Genomic DNA, 27,938 nt, shown 5'->3' with positions numbered 1-27,938 from the left:
GAAAAGAAGACTTAGGGGGGACCTAATTAGTGTTTATAAATATCTTAGACATAGGATGCAGGGGGAATTGGCCAGCCCCTTTTCAGTGGTCTGTGGGGACAGGACTAGGGGCAATGGCTGTAAACTGGAGCATAGGAAGTTCTGCACTGACGTGCGGAAGAACCTTTTCACAGTGAGGGTGAAAGAGCACTGGAATAGGCTGCCTAGGGAGGTGGTGGAGTCTCCTTCACTGAAGATATTCAAGTCTCATCTGGATGCCTATCTATGTAATATGAGATAGGGAGTCTGCTTTGGCAGGGGTTTGGACCCGATGATCTCTTCAGGTCCCTTCCAGCCTCTACGATTCTGTGATTCTGTTGTGACTGCTGCTGATGGGCTTGGCGTTGGTCAGTGGCAGGTCCAGCATTGAGCAGGCTGGTGTTTTACCTGTTGGGCCTGCAGAGAGTTTCCAGCTGCTTCTTGCAGAAGCTGCCCTGCAGCCCTCCTCCTCCACCAGATCCTTGCTGTGCAAAACCACAGCAAGGGTGTATGAATGGATTACAATATCTGAAAAATAATGAGAAAATTATTTCAAGATGTCTGTTGGATATCAAAGTGCTTCACTGGTAGTATGGTGGGGTTTTTTTGACAGTCCAAAAGATTATCTTTGAGACTGCTACTCTGTGTATGTATTGGTGATTACTCAATATGTAAAACAGACATAAAATTAATTATGGGCAGGATTCTGTATATCTCAGAATTCCACTATGAATTAATTTAAATCTGTAGTTTTTCCTTCTTCTGTGGCACCTTTATATAAAGGCAGTTCCAAAGGACAAAAAGCAAAAGGGGCAGCTGGTTTAAGAGGTACTTCTCTGCATTCAGCATTGATGTACCTAGTGAGAAGAAGAATGATGGAGGTTTCTAAGAGTGACCTTAACACAAATAACGTCAGGGGCGCTGCAGCAGAACTCTTCCGCTAAGGCTTGTCAGTCCTTTGCTACTTCTTCATCAGTCAGACAAAGACTATGGTTCAATAAACAGGAGCAAAATATCGTCTATGTAAAAAGACTGGCCGTCTGTAGCATTTATGTAAAAGCTCAAGGCTGGCACATCTCCTCATGGGAGTCTAAACAAGGCAGAGACATGGCAAAGGAGGGAGTTGTTAGTAATCAGAAAGAATAACCCTTGGCTTCTCTTGCTACTCTTTTTTTTTTTCTTTCTTTGTCTTTCCTTCCTATATACCCTTCACTAAGTGTGCCCTCATGTACTTGCTTGTCTAGCTTCTCTTCCTGACTCACTTGCTTCCTTCTGCAGGGAGGTAGCCTGCACAATATCAGACAACAGAAGCATTCAAAGAATGTCACATTTTCACTTTCATTGAGGTTTCGACATTGTGAAGGAATGTTATTTTTATTTATGTAAATAATATTAAAAACACCCAGAATCTGAGCTGTAACCAGGATATGTCCTCATTTAAATTTTTTGGGTTTGTGTTCTTTCAATAATTCTGCTTTCAAAAATCTTTCTAAAGAAAACCTCAAATCTTTTTTTAAACCTTTTTTTCCCCTCTAAAAGCATAATTTGATTGTGTCTCCATTCATCGTTCTGATCCTTTATATTGAATCACTCTTAAACTCTTTTCTATGGATTTCTATTATGTGTTTAGCACTGTAACCAATTATGTATGATGAACTAAACATCATACTAATGCAAAGAAATTCAGGAAAGCATTTGTTTAGAAAAGCATCTGCCTAAAACACTTATAGAATAATTAGGAATGCTTCAGTACAGGCAATTAAAGGATGAGTTCTGAGAAGAGGATTATATATAGAGGATAGTCATTATTGCCAGGTGAAGCTAGAGAACTTGGTCTTAAAGGAAAATGGAGAAAAGGAATAGAATTATTACACATGGATTCCTTGGCACTCAGCTCTCTTGTATTCCTCCTTACTCATCTTATCTACACCATGTTGTTAACCTTAGGTCCTACTCTAATGCCAATGATACTCAACACTGCAACTCATTTGACATTTTTAATAATTTGACAACATTTCTCTTTTTCTATCATAGGCAGAGCTTGTGACTTCCAAAGTATTCAACTAAACAACTGCTACATAGTGCAAGAAAAGCATCTTCATTTGCAATTCTATCAAATCTGCTTCATCTGCCTATTCCCTGTAATCTTGACATCAACCTTGATCTTTAAGATTTCACCACCATTTTTTTTATCATATTACCAACTTTTAACAGAAATATCTATCAAAGTGACTGGTTTATTAATTTTCTTTTAACTTAATTCCATACCTGGGTTCTTTATGGTCTCCTTCAGGTTATAAACACCTTAGTCCAAACAGATTACACATACCCCTATTCACCTTCACCAGGCTGTGAAGACATACACACATTCCCATCTTTGCACACCTACATGCCTAATTTGATAAATGTGCTCAGAACAGCCATCATTAATTTTCACTATGCATGCACCTGCTAATGCTTACCTCACTGACCCCTCTGTTGACTTCTTTTTGACCTCTGACTCTTCCACAATTTCTCCTCCTTCTGTTACTCTTACCAAATGTTCTGTAAGAGCACACCATTGTTTTATGGGGCAAAATTCCTTTCATAAAGGGTAGCAGAGTTTTCATCTGCACAGATACCGTCACAGAGAGCAAGAATTAGGCAGCAGACCTTCAGCAGATTCACAAATGCAATTTTTATGCTGGACTAGAAGTAATTTTGCTCTGAAAAGATCTCACAGCAGAGAAAAGTGTAAATGCTCACAGACTCGCTTAGCTGGTATATTAGTTATAGTTACGTACATACAAACAAGTATTTTATTCTATGACTAATGTTCACTACAGGTGGAAAGAGTTACTTTCAAATGGTGTCTGTCTCACTGTCTGCTAAAGGAATAATGAAGTTGGATAAGGTAAGTCTTACCAGTGAATTTTCTTCCTTAGGAAACTATAATTTTTTCTACCAATGTAGTGCAGGAGATACAAAACGGAAAGCTTATCTTCATAGAAGAATAACATTTTTAAAACAAGGAAGATTTAGAAGGGAAGAAATACCCTTTACTAAATCTAAACAGTATGTTTCACTTATATCATTAAGCTACTGCAGTTACAACATTAAATCAAAGTACTGAAAAGGTTAGTTTTCAAAAAGTAGCTGTTAAACACCATAAAAAAATTTGATCCTATCATATATCTTCAGATAGGCCATGCAGATACAAGCGAACATTTAAAAGGTAAAAAATGTTAATTCACAGAATTTGAAAAGAAAAAAAAACAAAACCTAGGCAGAACTGCCAGCTCTGGAAGAAAATAATTTAAATTAGATATAAACCAATCCCAAAACAACATGTAAAATAGCAAATTCCTATAAGAAGCATTATTTGAATACAATGGTCAAAGTACTGCATAGTCAAAAAAAGACTAAATTTCTTATTGAAGAAAATTATGTATTTTTTCTAAACTTATTCTCATAAATTGAAATCCATGAAAAATAGATTTGCAAATTTTTTATTTAATATGATGAAGGTTTAAAGCTTTCTTTCTAGTTCTACTTCCTACTTGTAGCAATTTTATTAAATTACTACAGTAATCAGCTGAGACCCATTAAGTGTTAGCCTGACCTGCTTCTCAAGTATCTAAGCAGATGCAGCTGGAATGAAAACAGATGGAAGGTGTAAATGAGAAGATTCAATTAACATTTTTTCTCCTTCTCATATGAGTTTCAAAAAGAAACTCCCTCAAGACTGAAATTGATCCCTTAATTTAAGAAATATCTTTTGCGTCTATTCAAAATAAAATATTTTAATGTCATTGTGAGCCCTTTGGTTCAGCCTGGGAAACTGAGTGCATACAGGCTCACTATATGACTACAAGAACAGTGAAATCAAGCTGAACCAAAAGCATGCAATTACTATCTAAAATAAGAGAGACTTAAACATATTTTAAGTCAGACCACAGAAGATAGTATGTGCAAGAATTTGCTACAAAATTAGAAATTCATGTAATGTTTACATTATCAAACATAATGAAAATCTAACTTTTGTGTATTAAGTTGAGGACATAAGCTCATTTGATGTTACTGGCTACAGTTCTGCTTTCACTGAAACTATACTAGAGGATCAGTACCAATGGCATTTCAGATGGTATCAGTGCAACAGAGAGACATATAAATAAACTATTTTAAATTAAATATTATTCTAAAGAGATTTCAGAATCTTAATTTAAATGCTGGTTGCTGCTGAGTTAGCCTATTTTGCATCGTTGACATCCTTTTGTATAACTGCACACTTTTAAGAGGCTTTTATAACCAAGTTACCTAACAAGTAAGTTTGTAAATAGTTTCTTGCAGGTAGGCTTAAAATAGCATAATTATCTTATATACACAGTATTGAAAACACCGATGTTTGTGAAGAAAATTATCAAACAAAAAAAAAAGAAAAGAAATTGCAGAAAAACCTGTATTCATCACACCTACATTTAGGGTCTGAAGTGTCAAAGTTAGAACTTTAATTTAAAACATAAATCCAAGATAATTTTTAGTCACTGAGACTCTTTCAGAGGTTTTCATTCCTTAAGATCTTAATGCTTTCCCTACTTTGTATTACGGAAGTCTATGTACATTCATAGCCTATCAAATAAGCTTTTGATTTTTTTTTCAAGGCTTATCTGCCCTACAATACCTTCAACAGCAATAATAATGTCTGTTTCTTCAGTTTTAATCATTGTGCATGCCTTACTTGTTTTTTCAATCTAAAGCACAGCTTGTGGTAAGCACATACTCAAACTCTTGAGAATCAAAATATAATACAAATGACCTATTTAACTCTGCAGCACTCAACACAGGGTATGAAGGGTACCATGTGGTCCTGAGCTACAGTCAAGAGTGATGAAGCACCAGATTTCTGAATTTCTTACACAAGTGGAAAAAGCCACTAGGAAAAAATCACGTAGTGGATGAGTTGGTGATTTATTTAGAGGTGGAGTTACCAAATGAGTTCTTTGCTTTGGTCTTTACTCCTCAGGCCAGCCCTCAGGAACCCCAGACTTTGAAGGTAACTGAGAAAGTCTGGAGGAAGGAAGACATTTCCTTGGTTGAAGATCTAGTTAGAGACCAGTTAAATAAATTGGATATGCAAAAGTCCATGAGTCCTGATGGGATGCACTCACAAGTGCTGAGGGAGCTGGCAGAAGTCATTGTTAGGTCACTCTCCCTCATCTTTGAAAGGTCCTGGAGAACAGATGAGGTGCTGGAAGATTGGAAGAAAGCCAATGCCACTCCAATCTTCAGAAAGGGCAAGAAGGATGACTATGGAAATTACAGGCCAGTCAGCCTCACCTCCATCCCTGGAAAGACGTTGGAGCAGTTGATTCTGGGAGTCATTTCAAATTACATGGAGGAAAAGAAGGTTATCAGAAGTAGTTAGCACGGATTCACCAGGCAAAGTCATGTTTGAGTAACCTGAGAGCCTTCTATGAGGGTAGATGGAGAGCAGCAGATGTTGTCATATGTTGTCAACTTTAGATGGCACATGAACAGACTGAGGTCTCAAATGGAGCCATGAAGATTCAAACTTTGCAGGTCCTCATCTGATACTGTATCTGCTTAATTTAGAATTACTATAAAGCCTGAATCTCTTTTCTAGACATTAACATTGAAAACTCTAGCAGGCATCTGAAAGTAAAGCTGAGCACTTCCTACTACCTCTTAGTCACGTATCTTCAGTATTTATAGATTGCATGTGGAGTACTTTTCACCAGGGGGTAACTTGTTACTGTATGTTGGGTCTCCTCTTAGATTTCAGGCATAAGAGGCCTTTAAACAGGAGCAAAAATTCAACCATGTCACCAGGCTACCTAAAGTGAATGCAGGATAAGGAAAGAGAGATGTTTTCTGAAACCACTCTTTCGCCTTTGATCGTGGATTTTGGATTATTTAGTTTTTCTTATGCTCAGATTGTGGAGGTGTCCTGGTTTTGGTCAGGATGGAGTTAACTTCTTTTGTAGCAGTGAATGGAATGTTGTGTTTGGGTGTTAAATTGGAAGCAGTGCTGATAACACCCTGATGGTTTTAGTTGTGGTCAAGCAGTCAAGGACTTTCTCAGTTCAGGAGGGGACGAAGCCAGGACAGGTGACCCAAACTGGCCAAAGGGGGTATTTCATGCCAACTATGTCATGCTCAGTATAAAGGGGGGCTGATGAGAGGAGGAGCGGGTGGCTCCAGGACGCGTGGTTTTTGGGGGACGGTTGGGTTCTGGGACAGCTCAGGGTGCCACGGCCTGAGCTGTGTGGCTCGGTGAGAAACTGCATTGTGTATCAACAGTTTCATATATTTTCTGCTCTAAAGTCCCGTTAGCACTGTTATATTTTATCTTTCTGCTATTCTAGTAAACTATCCTTATCCCAACCCACGGGCTTTTGGTTTCTTGGTTTCGGGTTGTTATTTGCCCCTTCCTTTTCCCTTTGCTTCCCTCCCCCCCTTCTCCCCGTCCTGTTTTCCTTTAAAGAGCTGTGTGGATCTCGGGTCTCAGCTGGGGTAAAACCATGACAGGAGGTATGAACTTATATGCATTGCCAACTTGATATGACTTTTCCTTTATGTTGTGTTTTCCAAACTAAGTTCCTCAGTTAAAGGATAATTATAGGAATTGCTCAAGAGAAATAGTTAATGGCTTAGTAGGACATCACTTAATGGAGAGTGCAGTTATATGTGTGCCAATAACTCAGAGATACTTTGCAAAATATACTTTGTATCTCCTCAGAGCAAAATTTGTCGTCTAGCACATATTGTCTTCACACTGATGTATAATAAAGGATTGTATATCAAGTAGTGATAAACAAAGGACCTAAAACTGTTCCAGCTGAAAAAAGTTCCCTTTAAAAGGATAGCTAAGGGTACTATAACTTGATTCAATCAATGTTTTACAGATTCCTAACAACGAAGTTGAAGAAAGTTTGCTACTGAGGAATTGTCTAAATGTTTTTAATAAAAACAAGTGTGCATAGGATTTATTACTTTAAAATTTGTATTTTTTACTCAAATTTCTTAGCAACTAGAATTCTTACTCTTCCAGTGTTTCAGTTATTATACTGAAAATATATCTGTCTTTACAACTATGACATTGATTTATACTATCATTTTGACCTCAAAGATGTATTTAAAAAAACATTTTCCTCACAAAATTCTTTCTTGTCCTTAACCACTATAAAAACTCACATCTAATTCTTCCTGTCCTTTGAAAATGTGGACAGCTCTTCACAAACAGGACACTTGCTTTATAATGAATAGAAACTCTGCAAAAGCTTAGCAGAAGTATGTGGCAGTCTGTCTGTCTGTCTATCTATCTATCAATCCACATAAATATATACAAGTAGATTAAGCAGATAAAAATAGGTGTTCTTACACTTAAATGTGCCTGAGAGTTAACAGTTTCCTAGCAAAGATGATTTGTTGTGTTTTATAAGCTAAAAGGTCAGGTTCTTGTTTTTACTTTCATAAAGTCTGTCACACATTCTGCTGATGGTTTTGGATGAAAAAGAAAAGTTAACATCATTTTCCAATAAACACTGTCATTAACAAAAAAACCAGTACTGGCATTTTAAGGAATTACATCCTGAATGTCCAGGAGAAACTGAGCATAGGGAATGTGACTGGTTCAAAAGCAAGTGGGATAGTGGAGATACAGGAGTAATCACTGCATGCTCTTAGTTCCTATATAAAATGTATACAGTCATCCTTCCCTCACTTGGGCCTTGGCAGGATGCTACATGAGGATTAAGTAAAAAGATTAATTGAACTCTTTCTCTCTTGTATACAAAAGAGGTGGACTGTACACAATAATGTATGTCTAGACTATCCTCTGAGAATAGCCCCCAAGGCCATACTACAACAAGATTTGCTGTTCAAATGGACAGTGAATGTGAAAGCAGAGTCCAGGAGTGCTGAGGGAGCAGAATTCAGGGCACAGGGGAGCCAACCTAGACAAGCTGCCTGGGGGCTGCCTGGAGACCTGCATGTAAGGAAAGCAGAAGGATGGTTCCCTGCTGGCAGACACTTACCTATGGCTTCAGAGACATATTAGTGTCTGTAAAAAACGTAATGCAAGCATAAATCTTATCATTAATTTGTAACAAGCTAATTAAATTATGCTTAATATTTTTTCTTATTTTTAACCATTAACATGGTTCATTTCCAAAATGGAACAATCAAATAATTCCCATTGAGCTTAGACATAAAATGTTTATAAGAATGTATCAGTCTCTTGAAGTCCTAAGAAGATCCCAGCTAGTGATTATTGGACAGTGAAGCAAAATATTCCTTAACAGAAAATTAAGAGTTGAAACTTGGAAAACTAAAAAAACCCAAACCAAACCCCAAACCAAACATTTTGGCATTTAATTCACAGATATTTGATGAATAGAGTGGGTTTTGTATGAACTCCAAGAGCAAAGTGGACAAAGATCAGTGGTGTTATAGATGGACACACAAATCTAGACTTAAGGTGACTAAGAGAAATAAAGAAATAAATCAGTTTTATATTCTAGACAGTTAATGTATGACAATTAATATTTTACACTGTACCTGGATATCCAATCAAAAATTTCTGGTTGAAATAACAATCCATATCTAACTAGATGTCCACTGAAGTCTCTGCACCAGGACAGCTGAAACAGTACATAAATGCAGTAGATTACTAAATTAGGATAATAAAGTTTGGTTGAACAGGTAATATGAAATATTGCAAAGGGAGAATTTAATATTAGTCAGTTCAGCAAAGCATATGACCAGCTAAAAGTATGTCATTAGTTAAATAAAAAAATATATATTTGCATTTAAAACAATAATATTGTCCATACACTTATTGGCTATCTATAGGCTCTGTGTCTTCCCAAATCAGGGCTCAAATGAGTATGCATTTGCTTTAGTTACTCTTAAAAAGAATAGCTTGCAGGTGGCTTAATTTTTACTGCCAGTAACAGCAATACATAGTCATTAATGCCAAGACTGGCAGCTTGTCTTTCAGTCCATGCTTTGGGAAAGAAGTGTACTGCTTATTATAGTGTGTTGAGGAGTCATTGAGAATGAGGTCTTCAAAGTATCATACAAACTGCATGTGGAGTAATGCAGAGCTTTGGGCAAGCAGAGATCTAACTACACTGATGGGAATACACATCAATACATATCAACTGAGTCAGGCCACTGTATTCCATAAGAAGGATACATGTCAAAACATCCTTTCATGGGTAGAGAGGTGAAGGCTGGCTGGCAGGTCCTTATTCATTTGCTCAGAGCCAAAACTTGAAGCTCCATCCTAGGTAGCAAAAGTACAGTCTTATCACTAGTGGCATGCTTTTCTTTTTCTCCAATCCTCAGTGACCTATACCTACTCCTTCTGTCTAAAAATCTGCTATGATAACTTTTCTTCTAGGCCATTGTAAACATGTATGGGGGGAGTCATTATAATTAAAAATCCATATTTCCTTATTTTGATACCATTTTTTGATTTTTTGAATAAAAATTGTAAATTGTTTAATTAAAAAGTAGCAATATTAACTACTTCTAAAACTAACATCTCAGGGGCTCCACCTACTACCTTAGTGCTCATGGCTAGCCTGGTTTTAGGTGGCCGTATTCAAAAATTGCTCTGAACTCTATTAGCTACTTTTATCTTCTTTGGTGTGTAGATTTATTTCAGAAAATTCTACTTGAATTTCTTTATTCCTTGTGCATAGATACATTAAACACTTCAAAAATTAATTTTGCAGTTCTCAATTTAAACTCTTCTTTCTCCTCCTCACCCTCCTGTGCTTTGGGACCAATAACCCAGCAACAACAGCAGATGTGCTCTTTGAGATCTTGGAAGTGTGACTGCCATACATCATCTTAGGTGTTAGCAGATATCCTACAATAACCATTATCATTGCATTATGAAGGCAGTGATGGATCAATAGCAGGCTGCCATAGCAGCAGTGGATCATAGCAATAGTTTCTTGTTCATTGGGTGTTCACACTAATAGCAATATAATTAATGGTTCCAAGAGAAAATTACTCCTGCATTCACTTTTCATTTATATTACTGTATATACTTGTAGGGTAGAATACAGAAAGTGAAGTGAGTGTGTCCTAGTTTTGGCTGAGACAAAGTTTATTTTCTTTCTAGTAGGCAGTGCCGTGTTTTGTGTTTAGTATAAGAAGAATCTTAATAACACACTGATGTTTTAGTTGTTACTTGTGTAGTTGCAGTGCCTACAGTAAGTCAAGGACTTTCTATCTTCCCACACCCTGCCAGGTGTACAAGAAGGTGGGGGAGTCCAGCCAGGGCAGCTGAACCAGACTGGCCAAAGAGATATTCCATGCCATGAAATGTCATGCTCCTTATATAACTGGGGAAGTGAGCTGGGAGGTGGGATTGCTGCTCAGAATATACAATGGCCATTGAGTATTTTTTTCCCTTTCAACATGTGGTGAGCAATCATATTTGTGTAACACTTGTTTTCATTATTAAGATAGATACTATTATTTTATTCCTTCTCCTCCTCACTTCCTTTGTTATCCTATTAAACAGACTCTACCTCAATTCATGAGGATTTTTCCTTACTCCTTCTCATCCCATTGTTCATAGGTAGGAGTGAGCAACAAGCTGCATGGTGCTTAGCTGGGGTTAAACCACAACAGTGGTTTTGGTTTTGAATACATTTATTTTCTTCTTTCCTCCCCCCCCCCCACCCCCCCCGCCCTTTTTTTCCTATTATTGGCTTGTCTTTTAGGATTATATTCCAAAATAGAAATGGTTCAAAGTTATGTTGAATTATACCTCAACAGTGTCTAACTTGTGTGACCCAAATGCCATGTCTTCTCAATAATTTCTTGTTCCAACAGTTGCACTGAACTTCTCTTTTATTTGAGTAAAACCATTTCTATTTAACTTTTCCACTAAACGGTCCTGTTTATTTATAGTCATGGCATAAATTATGACTCCATGCACAAGTTCTCCAATATTTTTTTATATTTTAATCTCCTCAATGCTGATTAAATCATCTCTCTTTCCCTCTCTCTAATCTTTTTTTAATATTGTGTATTAGAATGTGATGTCCAGCTTGTTCTAGTGAAAAGCCATACTACACAGAAGGTTATTCTTTGAAGAATTAGAATATCTACTGTTTTATCTCATTCAGGAAGCAAGACATGTCCTCTCTTATTTCAGGGTTGTCTTAAAAACACATAAAGACTATTTAGATCAAGTTTTCCAACATAATGTTTAAGGGGACCACAAGATCAGCTTAAGAACAAATGCAGTTTGTTGATTTAGAGAGCCTTTAATAACACATGGTTTCAAAGCCAAAAATTTACAGTATCTCTGAAATTATATTTATTACAACCCCCCAAAATTACATAAATAATCTATGTATTTCATAGGTGGACTTCTTATAAATGTTCTTAGAGAATGAGAGCCCCAAAAATCTTAGACATGTTACTATTGTGCTAAATAAAGGGAACCATTGTCTAAGCGATTCAGATATTTAATGCCTGATTCAAACACTAATTCTACTAGAAGTAGAATTTTTTTTTTTACTTTTTGGACATAGCTATTGGGATAGGTTATAACAATGATATTGACAATACCATTTAGGATTGATTCACACCCAATAAACCCAGATATCTTAAAATTACACTTCTACTAATCATTCTTGAAAGTTCTTTCTGCTTTGACTGAAGCTTAAGAAACCAAGAGCCTAAGACACTTCCAAAACTCACCACACATTTTCTTTTTGTTCAATAAAAATGTTGTTGTAATTGCAGAATATTTTAATTCTTCAAATTTGGTAACCACACAAGGTTTTGATGACAAAACAGTGTTTTTCTGGTACATGTTCTTTGTCTCATTTTTGCATAGTTTACAACATAATAACACATGAACTATAGTTTGAACTAGTAATTCTCTTCTATTTGATCAATGTATTTGGATCTTGCAAACCTTTTGTTTCCATTAAGAGATTTTAACTTGTCTACTGTCACCAAATAGGTGAGAGCAATTCAAGCAACCATTCTGTGTCCAAGAAAAACAAAAAGTCTAGAAATTACTTGACTGTTTATCTTGTAGGATGCAGTTTACAGAGTCATGGTGGCTAACTGAAACATGAGAACCTGCTAGAATTTACATTTATTTCTTAAGCCATTGCTTGAAGCATTAAGGAAGCACTTAGTATTAAGGATTTCATATTGCTCACTTTACAAATTTATCTTTGGTCTGAATACCACAATTATTAACATTCTTATTAGTATCTCAAAGGAGGAAGAAAATTTAAAAAATAAAAGGGTGACCAACTAAACCTTTGGTGCCCAGTTTTTAACAGCTATGGGTACTGTATGTCCATGATACATACTTTGTGCTTGTGTAGCTTTGTCTGTGTATACATCAAGCTTGGGAAAAAAAAAAACCAAACAAACAAACCCAAACCATTTTAGAATATCTGGCCCTTGGCTCTGGAAACAGGTTATATAACAGCACTTTTCATTCATCATAGGGAAAAAGCATCTTCTCTTTCTATTTAGTTTTGCTTTCATTTCTGGCTCCAGCCCATAAATAAATTGCATTATTTGCCTTTTATCTCTCCAGATAAAATTTTATACAGCTTTTTATTCTGTTTGAGCTACTCTCACAGACAGATGGACTGGAATTCTACCTGCTGGCAAGGGTTTAATTTGTTACAGGAACTCTACCAGTCTTTCTTACCTCAGGCTGTTTATGGCATAACATGAGGAACTATCATTTACACTTGTGATAGTGAAGCAGATGTTGCTCTGCCCTGTGTAATCCCCACCTGGCACTATCCGGGTTGCTTATAGCTGTAACACATGCAGTCGAGAAGTCAGCCTGGATGTCACTTGTGCTCTTTAAAATGGCTGAAGCCTTTTCTCCTCATCTATTTTTAGCCTAGTACTGGCATGCTAAAAGAAAGCAAAGCATCATTACTGAATAGAAGAAAGAAAGCAGAATTCTGCTGAGACGCCTTCTGGCTTCACTGAAAGCAGCAGGCAGCTCAAACAGTCACTTCCATTCAATTCAAATTTATGACAGTACTTTTCAGTGATGGATGGTTGTATCAGCAACATAGCCAGGGGGAGACCAAGCTATTCTGTGTAGCAGTTTCTCCTTTTCCTCTTGTTAGGTGCAGATCTTAGATTTCTTCCTATGATTTACATGAAAAAGAACATGAATATTGAACTTTCATTTTCTCAAATGGCTTAGACTTACTATAGTGAAAATAACTCACAATATTGGAATTATTAAAAAAGCATCTGTTTGATTTGATAGTTTTATAAATTTTGAGCATTTAGATTTTTTTTTTTTCATCTCTGGGGAACATTTTAGAAGTCTAACATCCACTTAATATTTCTGTGCATCTTCTTTAGCATTTCTTTCATGATTCATCTAACTTTCATAAAGGGTGAGGGACTGCCTTCAGAGTACATAACAACCCAGACCTTTTCAGCCAAATGACATGAAATATTCTGGACAGGAATAAAGGCAGAGGCAGTTGAAACAATGGTCTGATAGTTCTTTTCCAACTTCCATTCACCAGTAAATTTGTTCTTGATTTCTTTCTGGAACTTCCACTAATGCAAGCATGCAAAAAGCTGGTAGATTTAACTTCATTTCACCTGAATTTAAGTACCTAGATAGGAATGAATATGAGTGGAAGAAAGTAATTTGAAAACTCAGCAAAACATGAGAATGACCTTAAGAAGAAACTATTTCTTCAAATAATATGCATAAATAATATAAAATAAGCAGCATACATGAGCATTTTCAAGGAAAGGATATGGAAAGATTTCTGGAATGTACCGATTACGGGATATGTTAATTCTGTTATTTTTAGGTTGAGGAGCTTCCTAAGGTTTCATGTGGCAAAACAGAAACTGAGTGTACACAGACACAGAAAATCAACTTTAATGACCAACATTCTTTCTGGGTTTGTTTCTTTGTTGTTTGGGTTTGGTGGGTTTTGGAGGGGCAGTTTTTTTACTTTTTCATCATTCTTAAAATTTTTGTCTTTTTTATATTTTTTTCTTTTTCAGATGAGGACATATCTATGTTTCCACCTTATTTATAACAGAAGAATCAGAAAGGCCTGACATAGGTAGGCTCAGGGCAGTTAGTCTACCCGCTGCTTTTCCGGGTTTTTCCTCTGTTACTCTAGCTGTTCACCATGAAGACATAAAAAAATTACAAAGAAAGAGAAAACTTTTCACTTATATTCTGGGAAGGCTTGAAAATGTGACCTTGGATGTTCCGCTTGACATTTATCTTGAATTGACACAATGAGGACTTTTAAAGAAGCCAGAAGCAAACCTCTCATGAGCACCACTGTGACTTTGATGAAACTGCAAATGACCATAGAAAGAGAGAAGATGCAACACCTGCAATGTATTCAGTCTGAAGCAGGAGTCACTACAGGGTGCTTCACAGGAAGGTCTAAGACAAGGACACAAAAATATCAAAGGTCCATTTTAAAAGGGAGTGGAGAATGGTCTAACACACAACCTTATGTCTTTTTCCTGTCCATCATTAGAAATCTGTCATGGAATTCTGGGGTTAGAAAAACTATCAGTTGTGATTTTACACTTTTATGTGATTTTATTTATTTCATTTATTTGCTTTTTAAAAATCTGGTTTTGGAACATCTAAAACTTGAATATTATTGCTGTTCAACAGAAAGATGTTTTAAGATTCCAATGTTCTTTAAAGACCACTGAAGATCTTCTTTAACATCTCTTCCCTGATTCAAGATGGACTTACCAAGGGTGAAAGAAGCTAGATGTTAAACAAGATCATGCTTTTCTTTTACCCAAAGATCACAAGAAGTAAAGCCCTGAACTGGATTGAAGAAACCAACACATCATGTGACTTGGAAAGTATGATTTTATTGTTTTTTTCATTTTTTGTTTTCTTCTCTTTGTAATTGATGTTGTCTTCAGAAAACAATTTGCACTGGTATTTATTTTCTTAAGTAGTTAAATGTTTTTTATAGTTTTACAGGCTCTGACAACCAAGAAGCGTAGAAGTCTCAGGGAGAAAACAGAAATCTCAGCTACTATTTATTTTGTGTTTATTTCTTTGTTGAACAATTTTTGACTTGCTTCCCAAAGAGATCAAGATCAATCATTACATATCACTGTGGATTTGCTGTCTCATATATTTAAGATTTACTCTTAGAAATGCTACAGAAAAGGAATCAAATAGTCTTCTCTAGGAAGCATGGCTTAAATGTAAAAGTGGACCTTCAGTAAAATGACACTAAATCTCATGGAACCTAAAGGTTCATTGGCCACATCCTCCTAATTTAGGCATGTAATTTTCTTCTACATTGTATAGGTACAAATAAGCTTTTAGCTGCAGCTGTCTCAGTCTCTTATCCAAGATGATGTAGTTTTCTGATACAGTTCTGGAACAAGTGAATAATATATTAATGACACCATAGAAATGTCTACACTTTATTAGCTATTTGACAATACACAGTTCCCACCGCTGCCTGTTTGCTCTTGTTTGTCCTTCTTATTCCCTCTAGCAGTTTCTATGGTGGTGGTCTTACTCTGGAGAAAAGATTTCCACTTGTGTAGCAAATGCAACTTTTTGGACAGTGTCTGTAACTACCAACTGGCTCACTTCCTGCTGGTAAATCTTAAAGGAGTAGCCATAGAGGAGATGGAAGAAACCTAGAAGGAAACATATGATAGAGGTCTGTAGTATAAAGTCATATTCAGTTCATGTTCAGGTGTATGGACTGGAAATAAAATAAAGATGCAGTTATTGAAAGGAATATGAAAAGTAAGCAAGGCAGTGAAGTCTAAAAGTAACTTGAAAAGGCATGTATGGTAAAGATCAATCCATACAGTTTTCTGTAAACTCAGATATTTCAGTGGGTACCTAATGCCTTCTAACTTTTTCATCATTGTCCCCCACCTCACCTAGGAATTGGACAGAAACATATATATTGACTGTATGAAATCTATGCAAGGCCAACTCTAATGGGCTGTCATGCTATTATACTCTTCCTTGTATACCTTCCCATTTGAACTTCCACAGTTTGACGAACTAGAAAGTCAGATTCAATTAACTGCTGTGTGCTTGCTGCTTTAATGGAAAAACTTTATATATGCTTGTATTTTTATTTATTGAAAATATTGTTGAATTGAAACATACTTGAAACAGATTTATTCTGTTAACTAGATACTACCTTTTAAATATTTTATTAAATATTACTTTTACAAATAATATTTAATAAATCAATTAATATTTTTGTGGAGTATCTCTTTCTCAGCTATTTTTCAGAAAATGCCAAACACGTAAGGTAAAATGCTCTTCTTTTCTCTGAAAATCATGAGTTATTTACTGAGGCAGTCTTGATATAGAGTAACTAAATTTCTAAATTTAAAAACAACAAACCTCTTTTTAACAGTGATGAGTGTCTCTGACAATGTTCAGTTGTTGGACTTACAGTTAAATTAAACTTTGCATCCATTTCAGATAGCAGCTGGGATGCTCTTTGATGGAAGAGCAAAATCCAGGCAATTAAAAAAATCCCATAGTATCCCAGTTCAGTTCTTCAGGGTAACCCCACATACGGTCTGCCAAAATATATTTCCTAAGATTTCAATAATAATTTGGGTGGTCTGCTTTTTTTTTTAGTAATGTTTTTATCTGTTCGTATAATGTAAAATGTGTTGCCACACTGTTGTTCCTGCCTATGATTTTGGAAAGGCTGAACCTTAAATATGAATACTATGAGTCAAATATGGCTAAAACAGTTGATCCAAAGAAAAAAAATCCCACAGAATCTGCTGCTGTCATCATAATGCCACAACTGTTTATTCTGTTAGAAAACATAAATTCTTGCATAACATTGATAATATTTTATAAATCATTCCTTGCTTTAGTTCTCTTTAAATACTAAAGTGTAACATATATGAATTAAGATAAACATTGAACTACTGGATCATCAAGGATAGTCTTATAATTGCTAGCCTGATTTATAAAACTGAAGCAAGCAATCCAAATGTTAAAGGCTAACTTGCTACCTAGTGATTTAAGATGACATCCTCCCATAGAGTAGTATGGTTAAGGCTGTCCCTGTAGAGCTACATAAAACAGGAGAACAGTGTGACTTCTCATTTTTGCCATCCCCAGAGAAGAGCAGAATCATTAGCCAATAATAACATCAGAGAAAAACCTATTAAACCTATTATAGGTGTCAAACCAACATGATGACATAAAAGTAAGAGTGAACAGAGACAGTGGCCCACAGGGGATGAAATAATAGTTTTGTCTGCTGCATTTTAGTGTCTGAAGCAGAGTCCATTTGGGTTTACACTTTTCAGCAGCAACTGCCAAAAGTGCCAAAACACTCTCAAGTTTCGATTTCATAACAAATTTCTCCCCTTTGTAATTGATCTTATTCATTTGTATCTGAGAAGTAAAAGGTGATGGAAAACAGACATTGGCAAAAGTTAATAATGAAAAAAACTATTATCCCAGAAAAATAATTTATAGCATAATATTGGAACAGGGATGAGTACTACTTCACAATAGTTTTATTATTAATTGCCTTTAGAATCAAGTTCATTAACCATATTATACTCAAGTGTACAATTCAAAAATTCATGTAGGAAATATTTATACTTTAAGAATTTCCTTATCAATACTGTCTGAGAGTAAGAAAAACATAAGATCACTTCCTAGAAGGCAGTCAAAGGAAAAGAGTATTCACAATGGAAGCCTTGCGAACTTTTGCATATGGAAGAAACGTGGAATGAAAGGGAAGAAAAATCTGTTCAACCCAGATGAGCCCATAACAAACTCAAAAAATAAAAGTACTAGAAAAAGTAATTATAAGTTTCCTAACAAGCCTTTACTCAGAAGATCACCTCTAAGAAAGACAATTAGAGAAGTGGTAGGTCTGGAGTAGGTGTAGGTCACCTGGGGTATGTCACAATACACAGAACTTTTGCAAAGTTTTATGTTGCCCCTGGTAATCCTTTCGGACTGATACAACTACAAGATGCTGATGCCGTGATAGAATATTTGAAATGAAAATGCTGAGGCTATTCCAAAAAGGTGCAACTTACCACACTGTGCTGGACCCTGGACAGTATCTACCAAACACTGCTCAATATTAAGTGGCACCCTCAGTGGAAAGAGAAGGAAAACAGACCAACAGGCCTATGGCAAATCAAAACTTGGCAATGGTCATTGTGGCTACTCAAATACCAGTGACATACTGCAGCTGAACCAAAAATCAAGCTGTTCCAGTATCAGTAGCCCCTGTAGAGAGAAAAAGAAAAAAAAGCACAAAAATACCAGTTCACTTAATAAGAGATGATAATGAACCAGTGCTATCATGAGAACAGGATGAAGAAGCAGACATAATCCCTTAAACTCTGTCACTGAGTGACCTGTGAGATGTGTGAAAAGATGTCCGCTGTCTTCCAGGAGAGCACATTGTTACCTGGCTTCTCCAATACTGGGATAATGGGGACAATAGCCTGGAATTAGAGGGTAGAGAAGTCAAGTAGCTGGGATTCCTGACCAGGGAGAGGGGTATTGATGACATGATTTGAAGAAAGAAACAAGCTCTCTACCTCTGGATATAACCTGTCAAGTGTGAGAGAAAGGCATCCCTTCAGAGAAGATGTTGCATCCAGGCAAGTGGACCACCATGTGGAGAGGTATCCAGTATCTAAGGGAATTAGCTGTGTGGGAGATGGTTTATTATGACCTGGACAACATGCAGTTACCCACAGATCCTGATGAAGCCAAATGTACACAAACCATGTTGCAGAAGTCTGTATGGAGCTCCAACTCATTGGCAAGAATGTCCTAGAAAGGTGATGAAGCACCAAGAGTGGATGGAGTGTCTGTCCAACTCCGGCAGTACAAAGAAAGTGTCTCTCACTTGTCTTGTCTGTGGACAATCTGTGGACAGAAGGTTGACCAATTGAAAGACAATATTCCCTGTTCTTCACCTGTGTGGACCAGTATCTCAGATATTAGGGGTAGGTGTTCCTCTGCTCAAGAGAGACCAGAGGCATTCTTTGGTTTTACCTGTGTGACCATGGAGAGGATATGAAGAAGTGGGATGGAAAAAGCTGTCTCAATCCCAGAGGGAAGAGTATGTGAGTTGCAAGGAAGAATCATAGAACCATAGAATGGTCTGTGTTGGAAGGGACCCCAAGAATCATACAGTTCCAACCCCCTGACACAGGCAGGGTCACCAACCTCCAGGCATGGTTTAGATAAGATTGCCCAGGACCCCATCCAACCTGGCCTTAAACACCTCCAGGGATGAAGCATCCACCACTTCTCTGGGCAGCCCATTCCAGCATCTAACTACTCTCTCTGTAAAGAACAACCATAAAATGGGATTCTTTCAGGAAAAGATGCCAATCCAGTTTCCAGTGGGTAGATTTTTCAGACTTAGTGGAAGACCTGATCATATTTCTGATCCTCTTCAAGGGACTTCTACATCATTTTTACAAGACATTAGTAATAAATACAATGATCAGGATTACTGGGTCCCTGCCTTCAGCCTGGTGGAGGAAAGGGGCAGATGGATCTATTGAATTGTGTGGATTTGATGGCATGGCATATCAGATCCACAAGAGTACAAGGCTCTAATGGACACTGGTACACAGTGTACCCTAATGCTATCAAGCTATAAAGGGGCAGAACCTATCTGAATTTCTGAAGTGACAGTGGGATCCTAACAGCTAACTGTACTCAAGGCTGAAGTAAGCCTCACTGGGTATAAGTGGCAAAGCCACCCAACTGTGCGGCAGAAAAAGTATGATATAGTTGCCATCATGGAAACATGGTGGGACAACTTGCACAACTGAACTGCTGCAATGGATGGCTATAATGATGACAATGCAGGAGCAGTGGTGGTGGTAGAGCCCTGTATGTTGAGAAGTGTTTTGATAGCCTGGAGCTTGACAATGGTGATGACAATGTTGAGTGTTTATAGGTAAAAAACTGGGTAAAGACCAACAAAGAAGCTATCATGATGAAGCTGCAGAGAAAATGTTCTTTAAGTACCTGGGAGAAGTCTCATGATCTCTAGCCCTTCTTCTCATGAAGGATTTCAATTTACAAAATGTCTGCTAGAAATACAGCAGAGAGTCAATAGTCCAGGGCATCCCTGGAGTGTGTGGAAGAGAACTTCCTGTCACAGCTGGTGAAAGAAAGGTGCCCCACTGTGCCTGTTGTTTGTGAAAAGAGAAGGACTTGTGGGTAATGAGGTGGTTGGAGGCTGTTTTGTGCACAGCAGTAATGAAATTACAGTTATTAGTTCTTGGAAAAGTAAGGTGGAGAGTCAGCAGAACTGACACCTTGGACTTCTTTCTGGAGGGCAGAATTTGCCCTGTTCAGGAGCTTGATTTACCGATTCCCTTGTGAGACAGTCCTGATGGGCAAATGAGTCCAGGAAGGTAGGAAATTCTTCAAGAAAGAAATAAAAGTGCAGGAACAAGAAAAGGACCTGTCCCTATGTACTGAAAGATGAGGCAACAGGGAAGAAGACTGGCTTGACGGAACAAATAGCAACCAGTGGAAGTCAGTAAAAAAAAGGAACTTATGACCTTGGGAAGAAGAAGCAAGAAACTCAGGTAGAACTTCAAAGATGTCCTTAGGCTATGTAAGGATGTGCTGATTTTGGCTGCAATAGAATTAATTTTCTTTATAGAAGCTATTGTGGGGTTATGTTATGAATTTTTGCTGAAAATAGTGTTGATACTGTAGAGACTTTTTGTTATTATTAAGCTGCTATTGAGAGAGTCAAGGCCTTTGGGGTAGCTTGGGGTGACACAAGAACTTGGGAAGGGACATATCTGGGACAGATGACCCAACTGACCAAAGGGATATTCCATACTATATGACATCATGCTCAGCATATAAGGGTATGGGGGAAGAAGAAGGAAGTGGGGGACTCATTTGGAGAGATGACATTTATCTTCTGAAGGCACCATTATGTGTGATGGGGCCCTACTTTGCTGGAGATGGCTGAACACCTGCCTGCCCATAGGAATTGCTTTGCTTTTCTGTGTGTCTCTTGATTTATTGATAAAACTGTATTTGTCTCAACCCACAAGTTTTCTTGCTTTTAGTCTTCTGATTGTTTTCCCCATTCCACCATGAGTGGACAGTGAGTGGTTGCTTGCTGCCTAGTTGCTGGCTGGGGTTATGCATATTAAATGTGCTAATGTTAACTTTGTTACTGAGTTTCATTAAATTATTGTATTATCTTAATTTACAACAGACTTTTAATATGAAACAAACTTGAAGGAAAAAAAGCTGGCTCAAGGCAAACCATTCTGAGGTTTACAAGGAGTGAAGAAAAGAGGATTCCATCAGATATGAAGACTTAGAATGGCTATAAAGACACAGACTGTCATCAAGTAGTTCTGGGCTATTTGGGGTTTTTTTTACAGAAGGGCAAAATTTTAAAAGAAAAAGATCTTTGAAACAACAGAATTTTAAGGAATTATCTGACAAACAATTCAAGTAATGTCCTGTTAAAAATTATCTCAGGGATTCTCAGGCAATCTCAGGGCAAATTTAATTGCTGTGGACTTAATGACCATTAAATGAGATCTCTAAATCTTTAAGGAACAATGCTAGTTCAAGAGTTTTCAGTGGAACCTCTCAGGAGTTTCATTAAGCTCATGTTTATTTACTTAGAGCAGTAGTTTGCTTCCAAATTATCCCCAGACAATGCTATTCATCTTTGTTAAAGAAGACCTATTATGCTCTAATTTTTAATCATTTCACATTAGATATTTGAAATGGTAGGGCCTTAGATGACATAAAATGCCTTCTATATACTGTAATTAAATAAGTATTATAAAAATTATAAATTATTATAAGATTATTTAAGATACTTCAAAATGTCATCCAACAATTAGAAAGACAATGACTTCAGTTCTATGGATTTTTAAATGCTACTTATATAATACTTTTCCATTTAGGTCTTCTTAAACTCTACAGGAAATTATTATGAAGAAATGCATAAATACACCCATTGAATACATGGCAGTTCAAGGGAAAATTTTATCATGCAAATCTTTTCCTCCTTTCCAGTAATTTCCCTTCATTTTCATTCTTGCGCACATAGATAGGTGAAGAACAGATATTGTGTTTGGACTTTATATATATTCCAGAAAAAAATGAAACAAGTAATTGTGTATGGTGCATTAACTGGTTTGACTTGAATTTTTACTATTTTTTCCCCCAGAAGATACTTATAAAACCAACAAATCTTCCACATTAATTGCATTATTTTTTTCCTAGGGATAGTCTAGGCTAATTAAAAATATCCCACTAATGAAGAAAAGACAAAATTTACTTTGCTCTTTTCTACACAGACATATATGAATGGACATATTAAACAAATAGGAGGAGTTTTATTTAGATTTAAAACTACAAAATCTTTGCAATTTAGTCAGAAAATATCAGATATCAGTGTGACAAGAGTCACATACCTTTATCTTTTTGATCAAAGCCTGTTGTCTTGCATGCAACACAAGGATAGCGTGAGTTTATTTTATCTTGGTTGACAGCTTATAGATATCACGTATTATGAAAAATAGAAAAACAAATTTTGTTTTTCTATTTTTTTGTTTTTTAATTTTTTAAATTAAAAAATTATTTTAATTTAAAAAGAACATTCACAAATGAAAGCATGCATTCAAAAGTAATTCTTTGATCTTTATAAGTGATATTTATACATGAGGCACAACTGTTAGAAGAATGTCTTTGTAGCACATGACAAAAATGATAGGAGTATTCTGCATTTCAGGCCATTTTCTACTAAGGCTCTTCAAGCATTTTAACTGTGCCAATGTATTGTCATCTAATATCGAATATGAAAGTAAAGTATTTATGACTGACATTTCATATGGAGAGAACTGAATCACTGAGTGTAAGACCAAAGTTGAATTAATTATGTATTAAAAAACAATTAGAGATAATCAGTGTACTTAGTTGATAAAAGAAATTATCCTAAATGGAGTAATACAGTAATTTTATCCTAGACAACAGTAAAGCATTTGACATAGCACTGTGGGGGAATTTTGAGGTCATATAAGGATTAGTGCAGAAATTATGAATGAAAAAGCTGCTGAAGGAGAGAGGACAAATTTTGGTGAAAAGGGCACAACTTTTGTTGATAATCACTGGTCTGTTAGTGAAATTCCTCAGGGAATGATCTTCAAATGGCTGACGTTTTCATATACTTAGTAATGGCAATTGCACGAAAGATAGGCACGTGATGGTGACAGACAGATGACAAGAAGGTATCATCACTGAAAAGAGGCTGGGAATATTTTACATAATAAATCTTTGCAACAGAAAATGAAATTTAATAGCATAAAATGTAAGAAAAAAGCATTTAGAAACTAAAAAAGTCATCCTTATGATAGGATGTTGGTGGCAAGAGGCCTAGTGCTGTGGCACTGTTATAAGATAAAATTTTTGAGCTGGTTTCATCTGACAAATTTAGCTGCAAATTCCAGTTGCAGTGTACAAATGGGAAAACACTGTGATCTTGGTCAGGACTCCTGAAGGGAGCTGAATTCTCTCACAGAGGTTCAAGACAAAATAATGCAAAGACAGTAATGAAAAGAAGGCAAACTAGAATGATTAGGGAACTGCAAAGTCTTCTCAGTAGCAAAAAAGATAAAACACATGCACACAAAACCAAAAGTAAAGCACTTGGCTAAGTAGCCTAAAAAAAAAGTGGCTGAAAAGACATATGTCTTCTCCAAATAAATGCACCAGGAAAATTAACATTGAAGAGGAAAAAAAACCTGCTTAAACTAAACACCACAGCTAGCAAAATACTTTTATAAACTGACTGGGAATAAGTAGATTATAATTAGAAGTTTTTACCTTGAACTGACAAGAAGAAGCCGTTCTTGACCAAGGATCACAAAGTGAGATGAAGATGTAAGCTTGGATCTATGTACTAAGAATCCTATGTAGGTGGCTGGATTCAAGTCAAAGAGGATGTTTCCAAGCTAACGTTTAGACTGAAGCAGCACTTCCTGACAAAAATGAAATATGTTGTGATTGTATTTAGAGTCTTTAAATTATAAGGTCTAGTTAGTTAACAATCAACAGGGATCAGCTTCCAATTAAAGAAAATTCCTAACAACTATAATTCATAAAGAGCACTTCATACAGTTATTTCTGAACATTAAAAATAATATACTGAATGGTGTATATTGTAGAATCTGCACCACTTTTATAGTTAAAAATATATGAACCTCAAAAGATATTCTTTAGTCCACAATCTCTTTCTATTGATCTCTCTCTATCTAAAGGCACCTCCAGTATTTCTGGAGTGAGATGGATATTCTGCTGGAACTGCTCAGCAATAACTGGTCTCAGTGTAAGATTTGCGTACCAGTGACTCAGTACAGAAATTAGTTTATAGTGTCTTAAAACTTGCCATAAAGGCACTTTTTGATATAAAAGCAGCCATCATGTAGTGTTACCACATTTCTCTGTCTCGCTAGCAAGTTTGGATGGATTCTTGGAGCTAAATCAACTTTACAAGCTTGGGAACTGTATGGGTGCTGAAAGTGAACTTTTTTCACTCTTCTGATTTTGCACTCCCTGCACAACATGCTCCCATTTTAAGGAATGTCTAGAACTACCTTCCTTCCCATTCCTGCAGAACTGATTATTCAATATGGGTCCAGAGAAGCTCTTTTCCTCTCACCAAAAAAATACATCTTATCTGTTACATGCTGCATGGAATGGTAGAGTAAGCAGATGTATTTATTCTAATCTGGTTTCCTTATCTTAGGTAGACATTTCTCATACATGCAATACATTTCAGAAGCTATGTAGTGGAAAATCAACTCATAGACTGGAAAGCAATCCCTTAGAGTTGTTTATTGGAAAAGACCCTGGGGGAGATCTTATAGCAGCCTTCCACTTCCTGAAGGAGGCCTATAAGAAAGCGAGGGAGGGACTTTTTAGAAGGGCATACACTGATAGGATGAGGTGGAATAGTTTTAAATTGGAAGGGGGAAGATTTAGATTGGATATTAGGAAAAAATTCTTCACCACGAGGGTGGTGAGGTACTGGAACAGGTTGCCTAGAGAGGTTTTCAATGCCCCCTAACTGAAGATGTTCAAGACCAGGTTGGATGAGACCTTGAGCAGCCTGGTGTAGTGAAAGATCTTTAAGGTCTCTTCCAGCTCTAAACATTCTACGATTTTATGATTGTCTGATTTGGGGGGGATGAAGGGCGGTGGGGGGTGGTGGGGCTAGGGTGGGGCGGTGGGGGAGGAATCTCTACATAGCATTTTTATTTAGAAAAAATAATGTGTTTTGTAACTATATTTGAACTATTTCCTTTTATGCAAGCTTTTATATCACAGTCTTCCAACTTTCAGTAACTACAAACGTAAGGAGGAGAATATAGCAGTCCCTGTAAAAGATAGTTCCCATGTATTTAGGGGCGTGGCATGTCTTAAAGCTGATGGACATAAGGATGAAGGGAAGGAAGAAAATTTGACCTCTGATACATTTTCCCATAGCTATATTGATTAGTCCATAGCAGTGCTCACTGATGCCTTTTGCACTTTCCTAGTTGTCATTGTCATCCAATCATGTGAGCATTTCATTCTAAGGAAAACTGCTGCTGCAATAAATAGCAGGATTGTTTTACTTTAGCTTTACTCTACAGTATGCCAAGATGACCTTGACTTTTTGTTCTCATTCTGAAAAATCATAATTCCAATCTTCACTGACAGAATACCACAAGTCTGAAGTTGGCAGGTCTTGTGTTTTCCCAAATTCAGGGCCCTGCTCTGTATGTCCCACATATTGTCATGTGGGCAACATGCAATATCAAATCTACCCAAGTACATCTTTTCCTTCTGGTACATATAATCACTATTTTTCTACCAAAGACAAACAGGACAAAACCAATACTGCAGAACTATATTTTATTTTCTAAAATAAAACTTTCTAGTAATCCTGAACTCACTGGTATCACTCACATTTGTAAATATGTGCTAAACTTAATGTTGGATCATGACCTGCTATGGCTTTTTAACTTGTGTTTTCCTCCTTCTTTTAAAGAAAAAACTGTGTGACTTTTTATGAGTAAACTAAATGCCACATTTTTAACAGATACAGAAAAATACTCAAAACATTAATGACTATGGAAACCGTTTCTTTTGTAAAATATACTTTTGGAATACAATTATACTATTCTTATTACTTTGAGAGGAAGGGAGTAAATACTCTTGGTTTTCTTCGAAGTACAAATAATCTGTCTCTAGAAAAAATTTGACTGCAAATCAAATTGACACCTGCAGATCACACAAGTAATGTCAGAACTTTGATGACATTATTACATATTTTTAGTCCATTCAAAGTTCATTTACTTGAAAATACTGAAATTATTTGAATGCTATTTGTTTATTTAATGACCTTGAATTTATGTTTTGCTGTACCATATGAATTCAGTGCTCTTGAAAGGAAAAAGGTTGAACTAGTCCTGTGGCAAAAAGGTGAAGTTTCTACCTTGTTTTCCCGTTGTATTTTAATTTTCACCAGAAAGAAAGCCCCTGTTGTACTACAGTGAACAATGCATTCTGTTATTAAATCCTATGGATAACAAAATAACAGGGTAGTGGATTTCATTTGAGGGCCTTCCTTGGCTTATTAAGTCTCAGGGTTCTCTTTAACGAAAAGCAAAAAGCTATATTTATCTGACAATGCCTACAGTAGATCTACAGTATTTTTATAAAGGAACTTTTTTCAACTTTTTTCTGCAATGTTGTTTACTGTTAAAATTTAAATCCAGGCTAAGTGTTGAGAAGTGAGAACTCAGAATGTAAAATCTGTACTTAAACAGTGATACATTTAAATACCTCCAGAAAAAAAAAAAACAACAAAACACCACAATTTATGGACTACATGATAACAATTTAAATGTTGAGAAAACAAGGCAAAAAGAAACAAACCAAGTCAATAAAAATCCACTGATAATCAGAGTGCGCAAAGTATTTTGGAGGCTTAAATTCTTTGGAAGGAAAAGGTAACAAAACCTTTCCCCACTTTTTCTGAGTTATGAAATGCATTGCTATTGGCTCAGCTCCACTTTATGCAAAGAATTTCCCACTTCCCCTATTCGACAGTTCTGTTTGGAATGACATTGAACAATGGAAGACTAATTTTAACTTCAATTCATTGAGCAATGATGCAGGAAGGCTAGGCTTGCAGAAGGACTGTCAGCGTAGGAAGGAAAAATGTTTTTCATGCGCTTTGTAACATATTTAATGAGACACACAAAGAGAATGAAATGTAGTTTTTATTTTGAGCAACCCTTAAAATGCATTTTGTAGGAAAAAAATAAAGTACCTATAATTTTCAGGTAAAATCCATAAATCAATTAAAAGAATAAATATTTCTTACTGTATTTTATATCCTAGAAATTGAACGGATGGCCAAATATTTAACATGTGCTGCAATCCAACAGAATAAAGAAATGAGATTAAAAATGTGGTATCAATGTCTACAAGCTTTAGCAAATTGTGCTATTTTAGGACTTGATCTTTATGTTTCAAGTAACGTTTTCTCTCAAACTAACTTCTTAGTTATTCAGATGAAGTTAGATATTCAGTCAGTTTTACAATGCTGCCAAAAAATCCAGCAGACAGGAAGGTGAAAAGTCACTATCAACTCAAGCTAAACAGTCAATGAAATATTAGTGGGAAAACAAACTTTCCTTACTTCTTGCTATGCAAACAGCAGTCAGTTCAGCAGCTCTGAAAGGGGAATGTTGATGGTAGTGACAAAACAACGAAGTCAATTGTTCACATCAGTACGTAAAGCTTCAAAGTTTACAGATAACATAATCACTAC

The sequence above is a fragment of the Gallinula chloropus genome (assembly GCF_964237585.1).
Source record: "Gallinula chloropus genome assembly, chromosome: Z".
NCBI lineage: Eukaryota > Metazoa > Chordata > Aves > Gruiformes > Rallidae > Gallinula > Gallinula chloropus.
Note: the sequence above shows the minus strand (reverse complement) of the source record.